Source organism: Muntiacus reevesi, chromosome 1 (assembly GCF_963930625.1).
Source record: "Muntiacus reevesi chromosome 1, mMunRee1.1, whole genome shotgun sequence".
Taxonomy (NCBI): Eukaryota; Metazoa; Chordata; class Mammalia; order Artiodactyla; family Cervidae; genus Muntiacus; species Muntiacus reevesi.
In genome coordinates this window covers 16,136,315-16,161,732 of record NC_089249.1, presented here as the reverse complement: position 1 = coordinate 16,161,732, position 25,418 = coordinate 16,136,315, and the positions used below count along the sequence as shown (strand labels likewise).

The 25,418-nt window shown below is 37.3% G+C and overlaps 1 protein-coding gene across 3 annotated transcripts in view; it reads left to right on the top strand.

Annotated features, from left to right (window-relative positions):
* CRY1 (cryptochrome circadian regulator 1) overlaps positions 1 to 25,418 on the top strand; it is an 87,255-nt gene that overhangs the window by 1,649 nt on the left and 60,188 nt on the right. The window lies entirely within an intron of this gene.

The following is a 25,418-nucleotide window of genomic DNA, read 5'->3' as shown; positions in this document are numbered from 1 at the left end:
AATGCCAGGCCAGATGGTTATTAGGCCCCGTGGTGGAAATGAAAGCATTCTTTCAACAGAGTATTGCTCACCTACTGTATACCAGGGCTTCCCTTGTGGCTCAGCTGGTAAACAATCCCTCTGCAAACCGGGAGACCTGGGTTCTGTCCCTGGGTTGGGAAGATCCCCTGGCAAGGGGAAAGGCTACCCACTCCAGTATAATGGCCTGGAGAAATCCATGGACTGTATAGTCTTTGGGGTCGCAAAGAGTCTGACACGACTGAGCAATTTCACTCACTGTATACCAGCCACAGCTTTAAACACCAGGGATACAGTAGTGAATGAAACAAAAAGAAATTCTTGTCCTTTTCTAGCACATGTGCCAGAAAGTATGTAGTGATGATAAATGATGTGTGGAAATACAGCTTTTATGTGTACAAGAGAGTGGGATTGGAATCGGGAGTTTAAAATATGGTGATAGGGAAAAACTCAGAGAAAGTGACAGTTGAGCAAGATGATGGAACAAGTAGTAGATTACAGATATCTAGGGAAAAGCATTCCAGGGAGAAGGAACTGTAAGAAAAAGGGCCTGAGGTGGAATATGCTTAACCTTTGGAAGGAACAGCAGAAGAAACCAATGTGACTGGAACACAGTGAGAGGATTAGTAGTGTATGAGGTCAGAGATGTAATAGGGCCAGACTGAGTAGAGCTTTATAGGCAGTTGTCAAGATTTGGGCCTTTACTCAGACGAAAGTGGGAATAATTGTAAGATTATGAGCAGAAAAGTGGTGTGGTTTGACTGAAGTTTTTTTTTTTTTTTTTTTAACTTCTCTGGCTGTGGTTCTGAGAACAGGCCCAAATTGTGGGGGTGGAGGTGGACAAGAAGCAATAAGACAGGTTAGGAGTCAATTGCATTCATCCAGTTGAGATATGATAATGGCTTGGACCATAGTGATTGTGGTGGACTTAGGGAGAAGAAGTCAAGTGCTGAGTATATTTTGAAGGCAGAATTCACAGTATTTATTGACAGGTCTGGTGTGAGAGAAAGAGAAGGCATTAGGAATAATTTCAAAATTTGATTTGAGAAACTAGAAGGGTGGAACTGATTTTTGCTAAGTGGTCAGTTGAAGAAACCATTGAGAGGATGATTTGAGTTTTCTCTTGAACTTGGTTAGTATGAGATGTTTATTACACATCCAAGTGGAGATAGCAGATAGATAGGTCTAGAGTTAAGGTTAGAGATCCTGGCAGGAGGTATACATTGGAGAATCATCACTTTATAGATAACATTTAAAATTATTAATCCATTCATTTATTGATCAAATATATTGTATGCATCTACTATGTGCTAGACACTTTTAGGTGCAGGGCATTTAAACAGAATAGCTAAAAAATCTCTGCTGTTTTGAAGTTTCTAGTAGAGCCATGAGACTATATGAAAACATTATGAAAATTTGTGTAGATAGAAAAGAACTGAGCCCTGGGTACTTGAATGTGTTTAAATTGTGGACCTGTGGAAGAAGTAGCATAGGAGTCTGAGAAAGAACATCTGGTAAGATAAGAAAACCTAAAGATAATGGTGTCATAGAAGCCAAGTAGAGAAGGAGAGTGGCTCAAAGAAAATGTTTGACCTTTGTCAAGTTGCTCGTCATGTGAGATGAGGACTGAAAATTAAAAATCATATTTAGCATTTTGAGATCATAATCTTGACTAAAGTGGTATCAGTAGTGTCAGGGGCAAAAGCCATTTTGAACTGGCTTGAGAGAGGCTGAGAGGAGAGAAGGTGGGTATAACTCACACAGATAGCTCTTTTAAGTTTTCCATTGGGGGGATCAGAGAAATGGTGTAGAAGAAGGTGAACTCAAGATTTTTTTCTTTTAAGATGAGAGAAATTACAGGATATTTGTGTGCTCATGGGAATAATACAGCAACTGTATATAAAACATTTTCGTTAGCAGAATTGGTGTCATCATTGATTCTGGAAAAAGATAATACATGTTATATATTCTAATCTATTCCTGTCTTAACAATAACATAGTAATAAGTCTCTCTTCATAATATTGTTAGGAGAATTAAATCAGTTAAAAGTTGTAAAATGCTTAAAATGTGAGTGGTACCAGGAAGTGCTTATTTGCTGTTTGCTCTTAAATTGAAAGTCCTACGTAAATAGTATCTACTTAAATGCATACAGTCAGTTTCTTCTAGAGTAATTCATACGTTTATGACATCTAGACTATTGAGTCCTGTAAATTAGGGGTTGTGTATTGCTTAACTTCGTACACCCAACAACACACATTGCTAAATAGTGACTGCAATAAAACTGATAAGTATAGGAATCCCTTGGACAGCAAGGAGATCCAACCAGTCCATCTTAAAGGAAATCAGTCCTGAATATTCATTGGAAGGACTGATGCTGAAGCTGAAACTCCAATACTTTGGACACCTGATGTGAAGAACTGACTCATCTGAAAAGACTCTGATGCTGGGAAAGATTGAAGGCAGGAGGAGAAGAGATTGAAGGCAGAGGATGAGATGGTTGGATGGCATCACTGGCTCAATGGACATGAGTTTGAGTAAGCTCTGCGAGTTGGTGATGGACAGGGAGGCCTGGCATGCTGCAGTCGATGGGGGTCGCAAAGAGTTGGACACGACTGAGCGACTGAACTGAACTAATAGGAATCCCATATTTTCCTTTTTAAAAAGGAATTTTTTTTTACAACTAAATATTGTCCTTGATGAGTAATTGTTAGGTAAAGGTGTAAATAATGAATAGAGACAGACTTTCTTCCACTGATGGCTATATAAAAAGGAGGGACAGAGTTTTAGACTTTTCTTTCAGCATCAGATTCAGTGCTTTCATATAGTGGTAACTCAGTTACTGTTTGTTAATGAAATAACATCCTGGAGTCAATAGTTTTATGTTTAAACAACTTTGCTACCTTACTTATTGACCATAGAATAAGGTGCGAACTCCTTAACTTGGCATTTAAGCTATCCTGTGGGTTTTGGTCTTCTTTCCTTTGTACCATTTCCTTTAATTAACAAAATTTCCTAGATTTTTGGATTTAACAGAAAAACAAATTTTAAAAATCTTTTTTGCATAAGAAAATTAACAAAATTATCTTTTGATGTTGCTGTAATTTCATTTTAAAAGGGTACTTTCTAAAGCAACTAGAGAAAGAAGAACAAGCAAAACCCAAAGTTAGCAGAACGAATAAAATCATAAAGACCAGAAATAAATGAAATAGACTAAGAAAGCAACAGAAAAGATCAATGAAGCTAAAAGGTAGTTCTTTGAAAAGATAAATGAAATTAGCGAACATTTAGCCAGACTCACAGTATATTAAAAAGCAGAGACATCACTTTGCTGACAGAAGTCCATATAGTCAAAGCTATGCGTCTTCCAGTAGTCATGTACAGATGTGAGATTTGGACCATAAAGAAGGCTGAGTGCTGAAGAATTGATGCTTTCGAATTGTGGTGCTGGAGAAGACTCTTCAGAATCCCTTGGACTGCAAGGAGATCAAGCACTCAATCCTAAAGGAAATCAACCCTGACTATTCATTAGAAGGACTGATGCTGAAGCCAAACCTCCAATATTTTAGCTGTATGATGTGAAGAGCTGACCTTGATGCTGGGAAAGCTTGGGGGCTGGAGGAGAAAGGAGTGACAGACGATGAGATGGTTGGTGGTATCACCAACTCAGTGGACTTGAGTTTGAGCAAGCCTGGTGTGCTGCAGTCCATGGGTTGCAAAGAGTTGGACATGACTGAGTGACTAAACAGCAACAACAAACCAGACTCATCAAGAAAAAAAGGGAGAGGGCTTAAATCAGTAAAGTTAGAAATGAAAAAGGAGACATTACACCACAAAAGTACGAAAGACCGTAAGAGATTACTACAAGCAACTATATGCGAATAAAATGAACAGCCTAGAAGAAATTGGCAAATTCTTAGTAAGGTGTGAATCTCCCAAGACTGAACCAGGAAGAAATAGAAAGTACAAGCAGACAAGTTATAAGTACTGAAATTTAGTCATTGATTAAATAACTCCCAATAAACAAAAGTCCAGGACCAGATGGCTTCACATGCAAATTTTATCCAACATTCAGAGAAGAGTTAACAGTTATCTTTCTGAAACAAATCCAAAAATCTGGAAGAAACACTTCCAAACTCATTCTGTGAGGGCACCATCACTGTAATACCAATCAGAAAAAGGCACCACAAAAAAAAAAAAAAGAAAAGAAAATTACAGGTCAATATCACTGATAAACATAGATGGAAAAATCCTCAACAAAAGACTATCAAACTGAATCCAACACAACATTAAAAGGATCATATGCCATGATCAAGTGGAATTTATCCAGGGATGCATGGGTGTTTCAATATCCACAAATCAATCAGTATGATACACCACATCAACAAATTGAAGAATAAAAACTATATGATCATCTCAGAAGATGCAGAAAAAACTTTTGATAAAATTCAACATCCATTTATAATAAAATCCCCCAGAAAGTGGGCATAGAAGGAACATACCTCAACATACTAAAGGCCATATATAACAAACTCACAGCTAGCATGTTGTTGTTGTTCAGTTGCCCAGTCGTGTCTGATTCTTTGTGACCCCATGGACTGCAGCAGGCCAGGCCGCCCTGTCCCTCTAGCATACTCAATGGTAAAAAGCTGCTTTTCCTCTGAGATTAGGAACAAAACAAGTATGTCCACCCTCACCACCTTTATTCAGCATAGTTTGATGACACAAATGGATGGAAAGATGTACTTCACAGTCTTTTTGTTTCCATACAAATGTAAAAATGTTTATTCTAGTTCTGTGATAAATGCTATTAGTAATTTGATAGGGATTGCACTGAATCTGTAGAGTGCCTTGGGTAATATAGTTGTTTTGACAGTGTTGATTCTTTCAACCAAAGAATACAGTACATCTTTCCATCTGTTTGTGTCATCTTTGATTTCTTTCATCAGCATCTTATAGTTTTTGGAGTACATGTCTTTTGCCCCCTTAGGTCAGTTTATTCCTAGGTATTTTATTCTTTTTGATGCAATAGTAAATTTGATTGCTTTCTTAATTTTTCTTTCTGCTATTGGTTGTTAGTATATGAAAACGCAACAGATTTCTGTGCATGAATTTTGTATCCTGCAAGTTTTATCCTATTCATTGATCAACTCTAACAGTTTTCTGGTAGTGTCTTTAGAATTTTCTAATTTGAAAAGGTACATGAATCTAGTGGTCATAGCAACGTTGTTTACAGTTTCCAAAACATGGGAGCAACCTAAGTGTTCCTCAGAAGCTGAATAAATAAAAATGGATAAAGAAGATGTGGAATGTGGTGTGTATATACACACACACACACACAATTAAATACTATTCAGCCATTAAAAATCCAGAAAATATGGTGTTTGCAGTAACATAGATAGACTTGGAGGGTATTACATTAAATGAAATGTCAGAGAAAGAAATGCTGTATATCGGTTATATATGGAATCTAAAAAATACAACAGAGTAGTGAATATAACAAAAAAGAAACAGAATCACAGATATAGATAACAAAGTAGTGTTTACTAGTAGGAAGGGAGAGGAGGAGGTAACAACTATTGAGTGTAAGATACATTGTGAGGATGTATTGTACAACATAGAGAAAATAGATTATAAATGGAGTGTAACCTTTAAAAATTGTATAAAATAAAGTAAATGCCTTAAAAATCCCAATTTCTTTATCTGTACTCTATTTTATAAATTTCGCTGTTATTTTTTTAGCCATATTATTGACATGCAGAAGAACCCAAATGAACTTTTTGGCCAACTCAGTATAATTGACAAATTTGAAACTGTATATATTTAAGATATACAATATTATATTTTGATATATGCATACATCATGAAGCTCATTTTTTATTATTCTGTTTCACCTTTTATTTAACCATGTTCTCTTTTTAAGTTGCTTCCAAACAACATTTAAACATGCTTAAAACCAAATTCTACAAAGACATAAAGAAATAACAACAACAACAAAAAACCAAACAGGAACAAAACCTACCCTTGACATTCCTCTCCTGAAGCTTTATTTCTCAATTCCTTTATAGCCACACTTCCTGAACAAGAATGTCTTACACAAACATGGGTCTAATACTGGCTGACTCCATATCTTTATCTCCTACTCAACCTTGAACCCACTCTAAACTTGGTTTCACCCTCACCTTCTCCACCAAAACTGTTTTCAATCAAAGGATGCTTTAAAACTTTTCATTCCTGTACTTTTTACTTTTTGACACATTTGATCATACCATCCTGTTCTTCCCTCTCCCTTGGTTAGAGGACTCTCCTGTGTTTGTTTTTCTGCCAGAGTTGTTAGGAACCTTCCTTTACTTCTATTTCTCTCTGTTCAACCCTTAAGTGCTCCTTAAATCTGTAGTCTCTACCCTCTTTTCATCATTTCGAGGTAATCTTCTCTCTTCATAAAGTCAGTTACCATCTATATGCTCAGAATTCACAAATTAGTATCCTCAGCCCAGATCTCTCACCTGATCCCCAGATATGTGTCCACTATAATATTCCCTCCATATTTGAATCTTATGGAGGGTTTATTACCTTAAACTCAGTTTGCTCAAAACCAAGTTCATCTTTTCCCTTACCTCTTTCTCAAAAACAAAAAAACCCCTCAAACTGACTTCTTGTGTTTCCTATCTTCATAAATAACATTGGCATTTGCTTAGTTGCTCATACAGTTTACATATTAGGTTGTTAATTGTGTATTAATTTATTCAACAAATAGATGTGTGCTCCTGCTGTGTGCCAGGCTTCCCTGGTAGCTCAGTTGGTAAAGAACCTGCCTACAAAGCAGAAGAACCCGGTTTGATTCCTGGGTTGGGAAGATCTGCTAGAGAAGGGATAGGCTCCCCACTCCAGTATTCTTGCGCTTATCTGGCTCAGCTGGTAAAGAGATCTGCCTGCAGTGCGGGAGACCTGGGTTCAGTCCCTGTGTTGGGAAGATCCCCTGGAGAAGGGAATGGCTACCCACTCCAGTATTTTGGCCTGGAGAATTCTATGGACTGTATAGTCCATGGAGTTGCAGAGTCGGACACGACTGAGTGACTTTCACTTTCACTGTATGCCAATCATTTTGCTAATTTATCTGGATAAAATGGTAGTCAACAGATACATTCTCTGTCCTCAGGGCGTTTACAACATAGGAGGGATATATTCAGAAATAATCACAGAAATACATTTTTCTGTCTCCATTGCCACTTCAGCCTATACTGCTATCTTTTTGCATAAATTTTTCATAGTTTACAAATTATTGTTTGCTCTTCTCTGATTCCTCCTTTACACAACAACCAGAGTAAACTTTTAAAATTGCTAATATGATTATGTCCTTTACTAATTTTAAACCTTTGATGGCATTTATTTACCCTTACATAAAGGTTCAAATGGGGTTTTCCCTGGTAGCTCCACTGGTGAAGAATCTGCCTACAATGCGGGAGACCTGGGTTTAATCCCTGGGTTGGGAAGATCCCCTGGAGGAGGGCATGGCAACCCACTCCAGTATTCTTTCCTGGAAAATCCCCATGGACAGAGGAGCCTGGTGGGCTACAGTCCACGGGGTCGCAAAGAGTCAGACACGACTAAGCGACTAAGCACACACAAAGGTTGAAAAAGCCATAGCATGGTTTAAAATCTCTGTGTAATCTGGTCTTCTGCTTTTCCCAGCCTCTTGCTTCACTGAGGCATTTGAAGCTTTGAAGTAGGAGATGGATCTTATTAAATAGCGGAAAGAGGGAAGGGAATTCCAGACTGAGGAAATAACATAAGGGAAGGTTCTATATTTCGATACTGGTGAGGAGGTTGATGTAACTGAATCATATGGGTGCATAAAAATATAGGTGTTATTTAGTATTCTTTTGGTTCAGTGCTTTAGATGGTTGCCTTACTCAGATGGGCTTAAGCAGAAAGAGGGTTTATTGCCAAGTGTAATTGAATGATCCAAGGGAAATTGGCTTCAGACATAGCTTGATGCTAGGGCTCAGAAGGGCTGAAGTCTCAGCATCTCCAAACTTTACTTTTCTACACTGGCTTTTCAGGCAGTCTGTCCTCTGGTGGTAAAATATAGCAATAACAATAGCAGATATAGAGAAAAAAGCATTTGCTTCTGTCCCGGAAGTAGCAGCAAAATCTGTGACACTTCAGTGGCTCTGTTTGGGCCAATTCTGAATCAATCATTGTGAACCTGATATCTGAGCTGAAGTTGTATGCCTCAGCTTAACTGAGCTGAAGTAGAATAAATAGGAAGTAGGTGGATGCCCGAAAACAACAGAGGTCTATTATATGAAAACTTGGATCAGAAAGTAGGACCAAGTCAGGAAAACTTTGACTCTGTTTAAGGAAATATAACTTTGGCATCTGAGTGAATGATGGAGGAAAGAGACCCAATAACAGTGTGGAAGCTTTATCAGCAGTTCAGTTGAAAGATAATACAGACTTGAATTAGGGAAAGCGCTGTAAGGAAGGGGAAGGTTGCAAGAGAGTAACTGTAGAGGTGCACTAGGTAGTTTAGGTGACTGTAAAAGGCAGTTTTCATAGTGGAGTGTGAGGGAGAGAGTAGAATATAAGATTCTCATGTTACATGCCTCTATGACAATTAGACATTAATTAAGTTAGAGAACACAGGCATATGTCATACTTAGATGAGCTGTCTAAATATGTATCACCTAAGCTCATGATGAATTTGATGTGCTGCTAAGATTACCAGCATGGGAAATGGAGAAAATAGAAGTTCAAGTTTAGGGATCATAGTCGTTAGAGCTGTGGTCATGGAAGTAATTCCTATACAATTAATAGGTTAAGCATAACTGATGATACTGGATGGAATCAGACCCGTCAGTACCTTGAAGAATACTGTTTTTAAGATGAATAGGAACTGGTGAGACTGAAGAAAATCAGAGGAGTCAGGAGAATGATGTATCATGGAAACCAAAGGTGCTAAGAATTTTCCTTCATTGTGCTAAAGAAGGCAGGTTAAAATGAGTTTTGACAGTTATGCAAGAAAAATTTGTCAAAGACTTGAAAATGGGCAGAAGAAATTATGTATATCTGAATGCCCTAGATACTGTGTATCTGAATGGCATTGGACTCTCTAGGACCTAGAGGGCCCTCTAAGAATTATATTACTTTGATTTAGAGATATGTATTTTTGTCCTTGGTTGACTAGACTGTTTTACAACTCTGCAAAAAGGGGCAAAAGTTAAGTTGTAGAAAACCAATAATGGAACAAACGTTCCCTACCGTACCAGTGCAGTTATTCCTGTTCATGCCATGCAAATGAATTTCATAGACTGGACAATAAAACCTCTGAGTGTCAGATTCTCATTTGAACCAGATTTAACATCTTACTGGTTGCTTCATTTATTAATGAGTTAAGTAAAACCTTTCTCATATTCATTTCATGTCTGTATGAGAATCTACTGCAAGAAGATCAAACCAGTCAATCCTAATGGAAATGAATCCTGGATATTCATTGGAAGAACTGATGCTGAAGCTGAAGCTGAAGCCCCAATACTTTAGCCACCTGATGCAAAGAGCTGACTCATTAGAAAAGACCCTGATGCTGGGAAAGATTGAGGGCAGGAGGAGAAGGGGACGACGAGGATGAGATGGTTGGATGGCATCACTGGCTCAAGGGAGGGTCACGAGTTTGTGCAAGCTCTGGGAGATGGTGAAGGAGAAGGAAGCCTGGCGTGCTACAGTCCATGGGGTTGCAAAGAGTCAGACACAACTGAGTGACTGAATAATAAGAGTCACAATTTGACCATTTTGCAAATTATACTTTAACTGTTACAAAGGCCTTTGGTAAACTTGGAGAAAGCAGCTCTAATGTAGTTATAAGGTCAGGTATCAGACTGTGTAGGATGTTACAGAAAGTGTGTATGTGTGTGTCTGGCTGGTGTATGGGAGGATGGTGATATTTGAGGGACTGGTGGAGAGAGTTTTTATGGGAGAAGTAAGACAAACTGGATGCACAGGTTCTGGATAGGCTGAGGCAAAGTGAACTTTGGGTAGATCATTAGATTTACAGTCAAAGCAATGAAATCACCAGACTTATAGTCCAGACAGGATGATAAAGAGAAAATAAAATATATAGATAGGGTGAGTAGTGGACTGTCTGAATGTGTAGTCCTTTGAATGACAGGCTGAATTGAGTTTAGAACAAACATCTGGCTGTCCTAAAACCTAGATACTAGTCCCTGCTTTCCTATTAAGTAGCATTTGGACTGACTGTGAGTAAGTCACTCCTTTATAGTCATTCAGTAATGTTCATTAAAAGATTGTTATTTGCCAGGCACTTGGCAGGGCACAAAGATGAAGGTCATAATTCTTGCCCATAAAGAAACTTTCATACCACTCAAGGACAAATCATTAGAATATAGGATGTTAAATAGAACTTCTGTAGAAATATTCTGAAACATCTGGAACTCCTCCTCTCTCAAACCAATATTTCCCTTCCTCCTCCCTTGCACATACCCCACTTCACCACCTCTCTCCTAATCCCTCCTCTCCTCTACCAGGGTTGTCTCTCTCCTGTGCTAAGATTATTCTAATATGAAGAGGGAGGTACTAAAAAAATAAAAGCCCTCTTATCTGATATCACTGGGACTAGCAGTTAGTTATTTGAAAAAGACAAGTATAAAAAATAGCATAAATATACATTATTTTGACAGTTTTTGATGTGGAGTGAAATTCTAGGTCTCAATTCTCTGTCTCTTCTTTATCTACATTTGCTCCTTAGGTGATTTAACCTAGTCACATACTTGAATACTTCATGCATGTCCTACCCTGACCTCTATCTTGAATTATAGACCTAGGTATCCAGTAGTTTTACTCAGATTTCAAATAAGCATCTTAAACTTAACTTTGCCTCTCTGTCTCCCCACTCCCATGGTTTCTCTGTGTCACTTATGGCAACATTCACCTCATTGCACTGCAAAAACCTAGGAACCATCTTACATTCATTAGTTTTTTCCCGCTCACAGCCCTGTCTCTAGTCCTTCAGAAATTATTATGACTTTTCCTCCAAAATTCCATATTCATTCAAATTTCACACTTCCACTGCCATCATACGATCCAGGTCACCGACATTTCTGCAGGATTACTGCAGTAACCTCCTAACTTCTCTACTTCCATCTTTATACCTTCTTTTTCAGTCTGTTCTAAGTGGAAGCCAGAGTAGTAGTTTTAAAAAACCTTGATCAGATTAGGTCATTCCTATGCTCTAAAGCCTCCAGTTGACTTCCAGGGTATTAACATTTTCACTTCTCTTTCAGTCACTAAGTCATGTCTGACTCTTTGCAGCTCACTGGACTGCAGCATGCCAGGCTTCCCTGTCCTTCACTATCTCCCAGAGTTTCCCCATCTATTTGCCACGTAGTGATAGGACTGGATGCCATGATCTTAGTTTTTTGAATGTTGAGTTTGAAGCCAGTTTTTTTTTTTAAATCACAAAGTTAATAAAAGATTTACTTCCAGAATATACAAAGAACTATTTAAATTCAACAATGAGAAAACAGACTTCTCAAATTTTAAAATGATCAAGCTATAAGAACAAATGTTTCACAGAATAAGATAGAGGATGGAAAATAAACACCTGAAAATATACACAATATTTTTAATCATTAGAGAAATACAAATTAAACCACATTACTAATGCTATTAAAGTGTCTCAAATAAGAAATACTGACAAAACCAAATGATCATGAAGGCCTAAGACAATAAGAACATTTATTGCTACTGTCAGTTCAAAATTAAACAGTCATTTTGAAAAATCATCTGAGAGAGTTACTTATCAGTTCAGTTCAATCAATCAGTCATGTCCAACTCTTTGCAACCCCATGGACTGTGGCACACCAGGCTTCCCTGTCCATCACCTGCTCTCAAAGCTTGCTCAAACTCATATCCGGTGATGCCATCCAACTATAGATTCAATGCAATCCCTATCAAGCTACCAACGGTATTTTTCACAGATGTAGAACAAATAATTTCACAATTTCTGTGGAAATACAAAAAACCTCGAATAGCCAAAGTAATCTTGAGAAAGAAGAATGGAATTGGAAGAATCAACCTGCCTGACTTCAGACTATACTACAAAGCCACAGTCATCAAGACAGTATGGTACTGGCACAAAGACAGAAATATAGATCAGTGGAACAGAATAGAAAGCCCAGAGAGAAATCCACGAACCTATGGACACCTTATCTTCGACAAAGGAGGCAAGAATATACAGTGGAAAAAAGACAACCTCTTTAACAAGTGGTGCTGGGAAAACTGGTCAACCACTTGTAAAAGAATGAAACTAGAACACTTTCTAACACCACACACAAAAATAAACTCAAAATGGATTAAAGATTAAATGTAAGACCAGAGACTATAAAACTCCTAGAGGAGAACATAGGCAAAACACTCTCCGACATAAATCACAGCAGGATCCTCTATAACCCACCTGCCAGTTTTTTTTTTTAAAAAATTAATTTATTTTAATTGAAGGCAAATCACTTTACAATATTGCGGTGGTTTTTGCCACACACTGATATGAATCGACCATGTGTGTACATGAGTCGCACCATTCAGAACCCCCCCGCCCACCTCCCTCCCCACCCCATCTCTCTGGGTTGTCCCAGAGCACCAGCTTTGTGTGCCCTGCTTCATGGATCAAATTTGCAGCGGTCATCTGTTTTACTTATGGTAATACACATGTTTCACTGCTGTTCTTTTGTGTTATCCCACCCTCTCCTTCTCCCACACAGTCCAAAAGTCTGTTCTTTACATCTCTGTCTCTTTTGCTGTCTTGCATATAGGGTCGTCATTACCGTCTTTCTAAATCCCATATATATGTGTTAATATACAGTATTGGTGTTTATTTTTCTGACTTACTTCACTGTATATAATAGGCTCCAGTTTCATCCATCTTATTAGAACTGACTCAAATGCATTCTTTTTTATAGCTGAGTAATTTTCCATTGTGTATATACACCATAGCTTGCCTATTCATTCATCTGCCAATGGACATCTAGGTTGCTTCCAAGTCCTAGCTGTTGTAAATAGTTTAAGCCAGCTTTTTCATTCTCCTCTTTCACCTTCATCAAGAGGCTCTTTAGTTCCTCTTTACTTTCTGCCATAAGGGTGGTATCATCTGCATATCTGAGGTTATTGATATTTCTCCTGGCAATCTTGATTCCAGCTTGTGATTCATCCAGCCCAGCATTTCACATGATGTACTCTGCATAGAAATTTAATAAGCCGAGTGACAATATGCAGCCTTGATGTACTCCTTTCCCAATTTGGAACCAGTCCATTGTTCCATTTCCAGTTCTAACTTTTGCTTCTTGACCTGCATGCATACAGGTTTCTCAGGAGTCAGGTAAGGTGTTCTGGTATTCCCATCTCTTTAAGAATTTTCCACAATTTGTTGTGATCCACACAGTCATGGCTTTAGCATAGTCAATGAAGCTGAAGCAGATGTTTTTCTGGAATTCTCTTGCTTTTTCTATGATCCAACGGATGTTGGCAGTTTGCTCTCTGGTGGCTCACACAGCAAAGAATCTATGTGCAATGAAGGAGACCTGGGTTTGATTCCTGGGTCAGGAAGATCCCTTGGTGAAGGGATAGGCAACTCACTCCAGTATTCTTCCCTGGAGAATTCAATGGTCAGAGGAGCCTGGCAGGCTACAATCTGGGGTTGCAAAGACACGACTGAGTGACTAACACTTTTAGTCATTAGGGGATGCAAAACAGAGCCACAGTGTGAATCTACGTTATACCCACTAGGATAGTTATCGTAAAACTTTTAAAGGAAAATAAGTATGAGTGAGGATGTGAAGAAATCTGAACCATCATCGTACATTGCTGGTTGGAAGTGTAAAATGGTACGGTCACTGTAAAAATTGTTTGTTATTTCCATAGAAAGTTGTAAGCAGAATTTCTCGTGGCTGTGTTATGAGTCATACCATGTGACCAAGCAGTTTCACTGTTAGACTACCAGGAGAATTGAAAACAGGTATTTAAACAAAAAATTTTTATGAATGTCCATAGCAGCTCAGTGCACAGTCACCAGAATGTCTTATCAACTAATGAATGGGTAAACAAAATGTGGTATATCGATACAATTGAATGTTATTCAGTGGATAAAAAGGAACTATGACCTGGATGAATGTCTAAAACATTATGCTAAATGAAAGAAGTCAGACACAAAAGATCATAGATTAAATGATTTCATTCGTATACAGTATTCAAAATAGATAAATCCATAGAGACAGAAAGCAAATGAGTGGTAGCCAGGGATTGGGGAAGGGAGAAATGGAGAGTGATTGCTTAATGGGTACAATGTTCCCTTTGGGGTGACAAAAACACTTTGAAACTAGAAGAAAGATAATGATTATGCAACATTATGAATCGAACTAAATGCCACTAAATTGTGCACTTTCAAATGGGTAAAATTATGTGATGTGTATTTTACCTCACAAAATTACAAATAGCTTTCTTACATATTAGAGATTGGCTAACTTTTTGTATAAGGGCCAGATGATAAATATTTTAGAATCTTACAACTTCTGTTATAGCTACCCAAATCTCCTGCTGTAGCATGAAAGCTGCCATAGAAAATATGCAAATGAAACGAACATGTCTGTGTTCCAAAAAAACTTTATTTACAAAGCAGGCAGTTAGCTGGATTGACCCATGGCCTTACTTTGCTGTGCCTCTGCTACATATACAGAGCCAGTTAGAAAGTATCATAGTAAGAAAAATCCTATTTTTAACAGCAACAAAGAGAGATGAACAATTCAAGTGATAACTTGAATTCAGATACAAAGAGATTGGTATTGGATCTTAGCTTTTATTTTTCTTGCATAGCTCTTCGGTCTTTTTATCTCCTTCTTCTGTTCTATCATTTTGTCTCTAAGCATTTGATAAATTAATTTGATGTTCTTTTTAAGTTCATCTGAAATGCAGATCTTTTTGGCAGATTTTTCTTCTTGTTTCTTGTGTTCTGTTTTTATATTAATATGCTGGGTTTTGTAGTTTTTTGCCTGCTCTGGAATTATTTTTGTGTTATTTACATTAACATTGTTATGTTTCTTCTTTTGATTTTATTCATGTTTAATATGGGGAACCATATTTTACTTTTATAAACATTTAAATTAAAATGTAGTAAAAATCACTTTTTACCCAAAAAAGTTGGTAAAATCACTTTTATACATCTCTGAGTTTTAATGCACAGATCATTACAACCATCACCAAAATCAAGATCCAGAATGTTTCCATCATTCCAGAAAAATTCCGTCATGCTACCCTTTGTATTCAAACTCCCCCAGATTCTTAGCCCTTTAGCAGCCACTGATCTGTTCTGTGTTTTCTAGAATGTCATAGCATGTTGCCTTTTGAATTTGGCTTCTTTTACGTGTGTGCACGTGCTCAGTCACTCAGTCATGTCCGACTCTTTGTGACCCCATAGATCATAACCCCCCAGGCTCCTCTGTCCATGGGAATTTTCCAGGCAAGAATTAACTGGAGTGGATTGCCATTTCCTCCTCTAGGGGGTCTTCCTGACCCAAGGATTGAACCCATGTCTCCTGCGTCTCCTTCATTGGCAGGCGGATTCTTTACCACTCAGTCACCTGGGAAGCCCCTTGGCTTCTTTTACTTAATATCAAACATGCATTTGATATTCATCCATGTTGTTGTAGGTAGCATTAGTTCATTTCTTTTCATTGTTCAGTAATATTCCATTGTATAAATATACTACAGTTTGTTTATCCATTCTCCAGTTCATTGATTATTTGGATTGTTTCCAACTTTGGCAGTTACAAATAAAGCCACTGTGTAGCGAAGAGTTAACATAACAGGCCTAAGATTGCTGTTGCTAGGAAGCCTGTTTGCAAGGTTGGCTCTTGGCTATTGTCTGGAACTCAGATTTTGAGAGTGTTCCCACCATTCTCTAACTGATAAGGGTGATTTATATGCCTAAACTGTATGCTGAACACCTTCTTTCCTTACAGAAGTGTGGAATTTTGGTACATGCTATAAGCTACTGTGACTGTATGACCAGCCTCCAATAAAACCTTGTACTCCTGTGTCAGGGAAGTTTCACTGGTAGATAGTACTTCACATACACTGTCATAAATTCATAGATGGAAGGATTAAGTGCATGCATCCTGCTGGGAGAGGGCTCCTGGAAGTTTTCATCAGGTTTCCAATTTTACCCCATGTGCCTTTTTCTTTTGCTGGTTTTGCTTTGTTTCCTTTCTCTGCATTAAATCTTAATCCTAAGTATAACTAATTATATGCTAAGTCCTGTGAGTTCTTCAAGTGAATCACTGAACCTGGGCATTGTCTTGGGGACCTCTAGCATAACCACTATAAACATTCACACACAGGCTTTTTTGTGTGAACATGGTTTTCATTTTGTTTGAGCACATATCTAGGGGTGAGATTGCTGGGTCTTGTAGTAAGTGTTTAACTTTACCTTTATTAAAAACTGCCAAATTGTTTTTATACCATTTGCAAATGCAAATTGTACCATTTTGCATTTCCACTCGCTATGCATGAGCATTCAAGTTGCTCCTTATCCTTGTCACCTTTTGGTATTATCAGGCTTCCCCCCACCACATTCTGATAAGATGTAATGGCATCCCATTATGGTTTCAGTTTGCATCTTTATGTACTTATTTCTCATATCCATATAATCTTTAGTGAACTGTATGTTCTAATCTTTTGGTTTTTTGTTTAATTGGGTTATTTTTTATTGTTGAGTTTAAAGAGTTCTTTACATATTCTGGATCCAAGTTGCCAGATATATGATAAATGATTTGCAAATATTTTCCCCCTATCAGTAGATTATCTTTTCATTCTTTTAACAATGCCTTTCAAAGAACAGTTAAAAAATTTTTTTTCCATTTATTTTTATTAGTTGGAGGCTAATTACTTTATAATGTTATAGTGGTTTTTGCCATACATTGACATGAATCAGCCATGGATTTACATGTATTCCCCATCCCGAACCCCCCTCCCACCTCCCTCTCGACCCGAACCCTCTGGGTCTTCCCAGTGCACCAGTCACGAGCACTTGTCTCATGCATCCAACCTGGGCTGGTGATCTGTGCCACCGTTGATAATATACATGTTTCAATGCTGTTCTCTCGAAACATCCCACCCTCACCTTCTCCCACAGAGTCCAAAAGTCTGTTCTGTACATCTTTGTCTCTTTCTGTTTTGCGTATAGGGTTATCGTTACCATCTTTCTAAATTCCATATATATGCATTAGTATACTGTATTGGTCTTTATCTTTCTGGCTTACTTCACCCTGTATAATGGGCTCCAGTTTCATCCATCTCATTAGAACTGATTCAAATGAATTCTTTTTAATGGCTGAGTAATATTCCATGGTACCACAGCTTCCTTATCCATTCGTTTAAAATTTTTAAGTAAAATTCTGTTTAATTTTTTCTTATATGGGCTATGGTTTTAATGCCATGTCAGATGTGTTGTCTTTGTCTAATCCAAAGATGCAAGGATTTCTCCTGTGTTTTCTTTTAAAACTTTCATAGTTTTACATTTTATATTTAGGTCTTTGATTTGTTTTTAGTTAATTTTTATGTACGGTGGTGGTGTGTATCAAAGTTTATTTTGTTGCATATGGTTCTCAATTGGTTCCAGTACCATTTGTTGATAAGACTGTCCTTTCTACATTGAATTGTTTTTTATCTTTGTCAAAAATCAATGAGTGTATGTGTATTCATATATAAATGAATTTATTTTTGGTCTCTGTCTTCTGTTCCATTGATGTATGTATCTGTCCTTTCACTAAAAACCATACTATCTTGAAATCACATAGTGTGATTTCTCCAAATTTGTTCTTTTTAAAAAAAATTTTTTGTCTATTCTTTTTCCTTTGTTTTATAAATTTTACAATTAATTGGTAAATATTACAAAAAATCCTGCTGGGATTTTGATTGAAAGTGCACTGAGTCTATAGCTCAATTTGCAAAGAATTGACATCTTAACAATATTGAGTCTTTCAGTCTATAAACATAGTATATCTCTCCATCTCTTTAGGTCCTTTTTTTTTTTCCTTCATGTGTCTTGTAGTTTCAGCATGTAAACTCTGGGAACTGTTCTGAAGCCTTCTGTTTTGTTAAAGTACGTGTGTGTTCTAACTCCTTCCCTATTTATTTGAGACCTTTCCTGGAAACTATACTTGGAGCTTAAACATTGCGTTTAATCTAGGTGGCATTGGGGGTGTGTGTGTGTGTGTGTGTGTGTGTGTGTGTGTGTGTGTGTGTGTGTGTGTGTGTGTGTGTGTCTCTGTTTTGTTTAAAGGACAGCTATACTTGGAGCTTAAACATTGCGTTTAATCTACTTCTCTTTACTTGGTGGCACTGGTGTGTGTGTGTGTGTGTGTGTGTGTGTCTGTTTTGTTTAAAGGACAGCTCCATTAGACTAAACCTTTTGCTTTAGAGCTGAGTTCAGCTGTGTGTTAACTGGTGTTAAAATTCTATACTGGAGTCTTTTCTATCTAGATTAGGAAATTCCTTTTCTCATGGGGGCATACTGTCAGGTTTTGAATTGTGAATCTTCCTCAATTTGGGGCCCTCAAACTGTTTTCAACATTTGAAGTCTGCCATGGTTCTTTAATTCTTTAAACAAAGTTACTTACCTCTTTCCCCAGGGGTATTTGTTTCTCCCCAGGCAAAAAGAAGCAGTTTGAGGGGAATAAAGAGTAGAATTCATTGAAGAAAGATTGGAAAGAATGGGAAAAAAATTTTTTTAAGAGTCAAGGTGAGACCCTCTGAATCCCTTCATCCAAAATCAACAGTTGCTTACATTTTGGCACATTTTCATTCATATTTTTTCCTTGCTATGTTTATATTTCTCAAAATTAAATATTCTTACAGTTTGAACTGTCAAAAAATGCTAAGGCTCTTTAGAAAAAAGCAGAACATACTCATTGTTGACGCTTCTCTCCAGTCATCCTCTTCTCACCTCCCACAAACACCTGTTGGAATTTTTATTTGAATTGCAGTGTATTAAATCTATATATGAATTAAGAAGAATTGATGTCTTTGCCTCATGGCATCTTTCATTTCATTCTATAGTATATTTCTTCATTTACTTTGTTTATAGCTAAAATTTTATTGAAAGATATTTTTCTCCATTAAAATCTTTTGTACTTTTATTACATTTATTCCTAGATTCTCCATGTTTTCTAATGCTGTTGGATATAGGCTCAAACTTTAATCCAAACTTTATTACTTTAAAAATAACAATTTATTTGTTAGGAGAATACAGAGATGATTTATATCCATTAATGTTTCCTTCTTATTTACCTATAGAGTGTCTCAGATTTACTAAGTATACCTCATATCATCAGAATAATGGTAATTTTGTTTCTTCCCTTACAATCCATCTATCTACCTTCTGTTTATTTGGTATTTATTTGTTTAACTGATTGGTGTTTGTTTGACTGCACTAACTAGGATCTCTAAGAAGTGTAGAAGTGGCCAGAGAGTAGTAGGTTTTCTTGTCTTAGCCCACTATTTAAAGGGAATCTTTTAATATTTCTCCATTGAGTATGCATTTTGCTTAGATTTTTCATTAGTAGTTTTTTATCAGAGTAAACCAGTTAAGAAAAATTATTTCTAAGTTTCTAAGAATATTTTCATATAAAAATTTAATCAAATACCACAAATATATTCTATACTTTTAGGATTTTATTTTGAAAAGGATAAAATATAATATATTTAATTTTTCAAAGCCTAAAGTAGAACTTTCTGGAGTTATTTCTCCACTGATCTCCAGTAGCATATTGGGCACCTACTGACCTGGGGAGTTCATCTTTCAGTGTCCTATCTTTTTGCCTTTTCATACTATTCATGGGGTTCTCAAGGCAAGAATCCTGAAGTGGTTTGCCATTCCCTTCTCCAGTGGACCACATTCTGTCAGACCTCTCCACCATGACCCATCCGTCTTGGGTGCCCCCACATGGCATGGCTTAATTTCATTGAGTTAGACAAGGCTGTGGTCTGTGTGATCAGACTGGCTAGTTGTCTGTGATTGTGGTTTCAGTCTTTGTGCCCTCTGATGCCCTTTCTCAGTGCCTAATAACTCCAGAAAGAATGAAAGGATGGAGCCAAAGCAAAAACAATACCCAGTTGTGGATGGGACTGGTGAGAGAAGCAAGGTCTGATGCTGTAAAGAGCAATATTGCATAGGAACCTGGAAGGTTAGGTCCATAAATCAAGGCAAATTGGAAGTGGTCAAACAGGACATGGCAGGAGTGAACATTGACATTCTAGGAATCAGCGAACTAAGATGGACTGGAATGGGTGAATTTAATTCAAATGACCATTATATCTACTATTGTGGGCAGGAATCCCTTAGAAGAAATGGAGTAGCCATCATAGTCAAGAGAAGAGTCTGAAATGCAGTACTTGGATGCAATCTCAAAAACGATAGAATGGTCTCTTTTCATTTCCACGACAAACCATTCAATATTATGGTAATCCAAGTCTATGCCCCGACCAGTAACGCTGAAGAAGCTGAAGTTGAATAGTTCTATGAAGACCTACGAGACCTTCTGGAACTAAAACCCCTGAAAGATGTCCTTTTCATTATAAGGGACTGGAATGCAAAAGTGGGAAGTCAAGAAACACCTGGACTAACAGGCAAATTTGGCCTTGGAGTACAGAATGAAGCAGGGTAAAGGCTAATAGAGTTCTGCCAAGAGAATGCACTGGTCGTAGCAAACAGCCTCTTCCAACAACACAAGAGAAGATTCTATACATGGACATCACCAGATGGTCAACACCGAAGTCAGATTGATTATATTCTTTGCAGCCAAAGGTGGAGAAGCTCTATACCAGTCAGAAAAAACAAGACCAGGAGCTGACTGTGGCTCAGATCATGAACTCCTTATTGCCAAATTCAGACTTAAAGTTGAAGAAAGTGGGGAAAACCACTAGGCCATTCAGATATGACCTAAATCAAATCCCTTATGACTATACAGTAGAACTGAGAAATAGATTTAAGGGACTCGATCTGATAGATAGAGTGCCTGATGAACTATGGATGGAGGTCCATGACATTGTATAGGAGACAGCAATCAAGACCATCTCCAAGAAAAAGAAACGCAAAAAAGCAATATGGCTGTCTGAGGAGGCCTTACAAGTAGCTGTGAAAAGAAGAGAAGTGAAAAGCAAAGGAGAAAATGAGACATATACCCATTTGAATGCAGAGTTCCAAAGAATAGCAAGGACAGATAAGAAAGCCTTCCTCAGTGGTTAGTGCAAAAAAATAGAGGAAAACAATAGACTGAGAAAGACTAGAGATCTCTTGAAGAAAATTAGAGGTACCAAGGTAACATTTCATGCAAAGATGGGCTCAATAAAGGACAGAAATGGTATGGACCTAACAAGCAGAAGATATTAGGAAGAGGTGGCAAGAGTACACAGCAGAACTGTACAAAAAAGATCTTCACGACCCAAATAATCACAATGATGTGATCACTCACACTCACCTAAAGCCAAACATCTTGGAATGTGAAGTCAAGTGGGCCTTAGGAAGCAACACTACAAACAAAGCTAGTGGAGGTGATGGAATTCCAGTTGAGCTATTTCAAATCATAAAAGATGTTGCTCTGAAAGTGCTGCACTCAATATGTCAGCAAATTTGAAAAACTCAGTGGCCACAGGACTGGAAAAGTTCAGTTTTCATTCCAATCCCTAAGAAAGGCAATGCCAAAGAATGCTCAAACTATGGCACAATTGCACTCATCCTACATGCTAGTACAGTAATGCTCAAAATTCTCCAAGCCAGGCTTCAACAGTACTTGAACCGTGAACTTCCAGATGTTCAAGCTGGTTTTAGAAAAGGCAAACGAACCAGAGATCAAATCCCAGTATCCGCTGGATCATCAGAAAGCAAGAGAGTTCCAGAAAAACATCTATTTCTGCTTTATTGACTATGCCAAAGCCTTTGATTGTGTGGATCACAGTAAACTGGAAAATTCTGAAGGAGATGGGAATACCAGACCACCTGACCTGCCTCCTGAGAAATCTGTACGCAGGTCAGGAAGCAACAGTTAGAGCTGGACATGGAACAACAGACTGGGTCCAAATCAGGAAAGGAGTATGTCAAGGCTGTATATTGTCACCCTGATTGTTTAACTTATATGCAGAGTACATCATGAGAAACACTGGACTGGGTGAAGCACAAGCTGGAATCAAGATTGCTGGGAGAAATATTAATAACCTCAGATATGCAGGTGACACCAACCTTCTGGCAGAAAGTGAAGAGGAACTAAAGAGCCTCTTGATGAAAGTGAAAGAGGAGAGTGAAAAAGTTGGCTTAAAGCTCAACATTCAGAAAACTAAGATCATGGCATCTGGTCCCATCACTTCATGGCAGTAGATGGGGAAACAGTGGAAGCAGTGAGAGATTTTATTTTTCTGGGCTCCAAAATCACTGCAGATGGTGACTGCAGCCATGAAATAAAAAGATGCTTGCTCCTTGGAAGAAAAGCTGTGACCAATCTAGACAGCATATTAAAAAGTAGAGACATTACTTTGCCAACAAAGGTCTGTCTAGTCAAGGCTGTGGTTTTTCCAGTAGTCACGTATGATGTGAGAGTTGGACTATAAAGAAAGCTGAGTGCCAATGAATTGATGCTTTTGAACTGTGGTGTTAGCGAAGACTCTTGAGAGTCCCTTGGACTGCAAGGAGATCCAACCAGTCCATCCTAAGGAGATCAGTCCTGGGTGTTCATTGAAAGGTCTGATGTTGAAGATGAAACTGCAGTACTTTGGCTACCTAATGCGAAGAGCTGACTCATTTGAAAAGACCCTGATGCTGGGAAAGATTGAGGGCAGGAGGAGAAGGGGACGACAGAGGATGAGATGTTTGGATGGCATCACCGACTCAGTGGACATGGGTTTGGGTAGACTCGGGCAGTTGGTGATGGATAGGGAGGCCTGGTGTGCTGCAGTTCATGGGGTCGCAAAGAGTTGGACACGACTGAGCGACTGAACTGAACTGAAAGTAGAACTTTTGACTTCCTTCTGCATAGTAGAGGGAGTCTGAAATCTCATTTACCCTGTCCCATATGTTAACATTTGCTCTGTGTTTTAATTCTGTCCTTTTTAAAAAATTCCTTTAGTAATTATTGCATAATTATTTTGTAAAGTCAGAATTCATTTAGATTTACCCATATATTTACTACTTTCTTTTTTATTTTTCTTACATAGTAGGCAGTCATCTGAAATCACTTTACTTCTGTCTGAAATATATTTAGAGTTTCATTTAGTGAGATCTTTTATAGACAGATCTTTTAATCTTTTATTATAGTATGTCTGTATGTTCATCTCAATGCTAAAAATATTTTCATGCATATAGAATTTTAGACTGCTGTGTTTTGGGTTGTTTTTATTTTTCCAACTTATTGAAAATATACTCCTGCTTTCTGGTTTCCACTGTTGCTATTGAGAACTGTTTTTCCTTTAAAGGTAATCTGTCATCTATCCCTATGCTCAAGCTGCTTTGAGGACTTTTCTCATTGCCTTTGAAAATTATTGGTGGGGAACTCCTGAGGGTACCTTTCTTCGGAGAGAATTTGAACTTACTTCTTAGTGTCATCCATCACTGCAACTTGAGGGACACTTTAATATTTTGGTTTGAAGTTTCTTGTACTACCCTGATGATTTGAATTTGGGCTGCATATCTGCCCCAGGGCTGGTCAGTGCTTATGAAGGTTCATTTCTTTTTGTTGATTTTCTTCCCTTTTTTTCTGCTGAATGCCATGGGCAACCTCACCACTGTGTGGTGTGAAGGAGGACTTTATATGTTTACTCGTTTCCTGAGAGTTTGTGTAGTGTTTTGGCATCCTGGCCACTGTTTTGAGGTATCTTCTTTTAAACCTTCTATCTTGGACAGATCCTAGGCTTTGTCTTCTATTTCCCTTGTGTCATGAGATGATTAAAACCGCTCTTCAGATGCTTTAGGGTTAGCAAATGCTCTTAGGGCAAAAGCTGATTATGTGTTCTACTTAGCTTTTAGTTTATTAATTCCTTATTGTCTTGACAGATCTTAGCTGCTTTAATAAGATGTATTTTTATATGTTAAAAAAATACTTTTTGTTTGTTTTTAGTGGGAATATTGATCTAAATAATTAGGCCATTACTTGAAATTGAAACCCACTTATTTTTGTGTATGATCCAAATGTAAGTAACGTTATTATTTTCCCTTTTCAGTCTTAGATATTGCTTATTTGTCCTCTCTTTCTGTTGTGATGAGTTTGTCAGATGTTGATTATCTTCAGAGAACCAACTTTTGTCCTTACTGATCATCTTTCTCTATTGTAGATTTGTTTTCAATTTCATTAATAGCTCCTGTTACTTTTATTTTTTCCTTCTGATATCTTTTTCTTACTCTGACTTCTTGAGATGCATGTTTAGGCTGATAATATTTAGCCGCCTTTTTTCCCCTAATATAGGCATTTAGATGTTAAATATACTTTAGTATTACTATAGTAATTTATTTATAATATTTATTATATTTCAAACATAAAGTTTTTCTAATTATCTTTTTGGTATTAATTTTTAGCTTAAATACATAAAGGTCAAAGAATATGCTCTGCAGTATTTTAATTCCACGAAATCTGTTTAGACTTTATTAATGTCCTAGTCAATTTTCTTTTCTTTTTTTTTTAATTTCATATTAATACTATTCTTCTAGCCATAGTCTACTACTGTGATTGTGTGAAGTACTTTTTTTTCCCTCATCAGGTCAAAGTTGTTAATGTGCTCTCCAAATCTTCTATGACTATTTTTGGTCTGCTTGTATATCTCTTGTTATCAGAAGAGTGTTAAAATCTCCCCCAATTTAGTCATGAGTTTCTCTTTGAAGTTCTGTATCTTTTTACTTTGTAAGATTATTGTAATACATATCTTCCTGATTAATGGATTATTCTACGGTTTATATCATTATGAAGTGTGATGGGTATATGTGTTATATTTAAATATATTTATTTTTCTGGTTAATTGGAGTGTTTGTCGTGAATGGTGCTAAGTATTTTTTAGTTAATTAGTTTGTAACTGATATAGCAGCTTTCTTTGATAATTTTATGGTGAACTTTTGGTATCCTTTTGTTTTACTTTTTCTGGAAACTTTGTTTTAGATATCTCTTATAAGTAGCATATCTTTGGCATTTTGATTAGTTGGTCTGACAGTTTATAGTTTTTAATTGAAGCCTATTTACGTTTGTTATAATTGCCTTTGTGTTGGATTTATGTCTGCCATCTTATTTTGTGTTTACTTTTTGTTCTGCTTGTTTTATTTTTTATCGTCCTCTTCTAAACTTAATTATTTTATGTTTTGTTCATT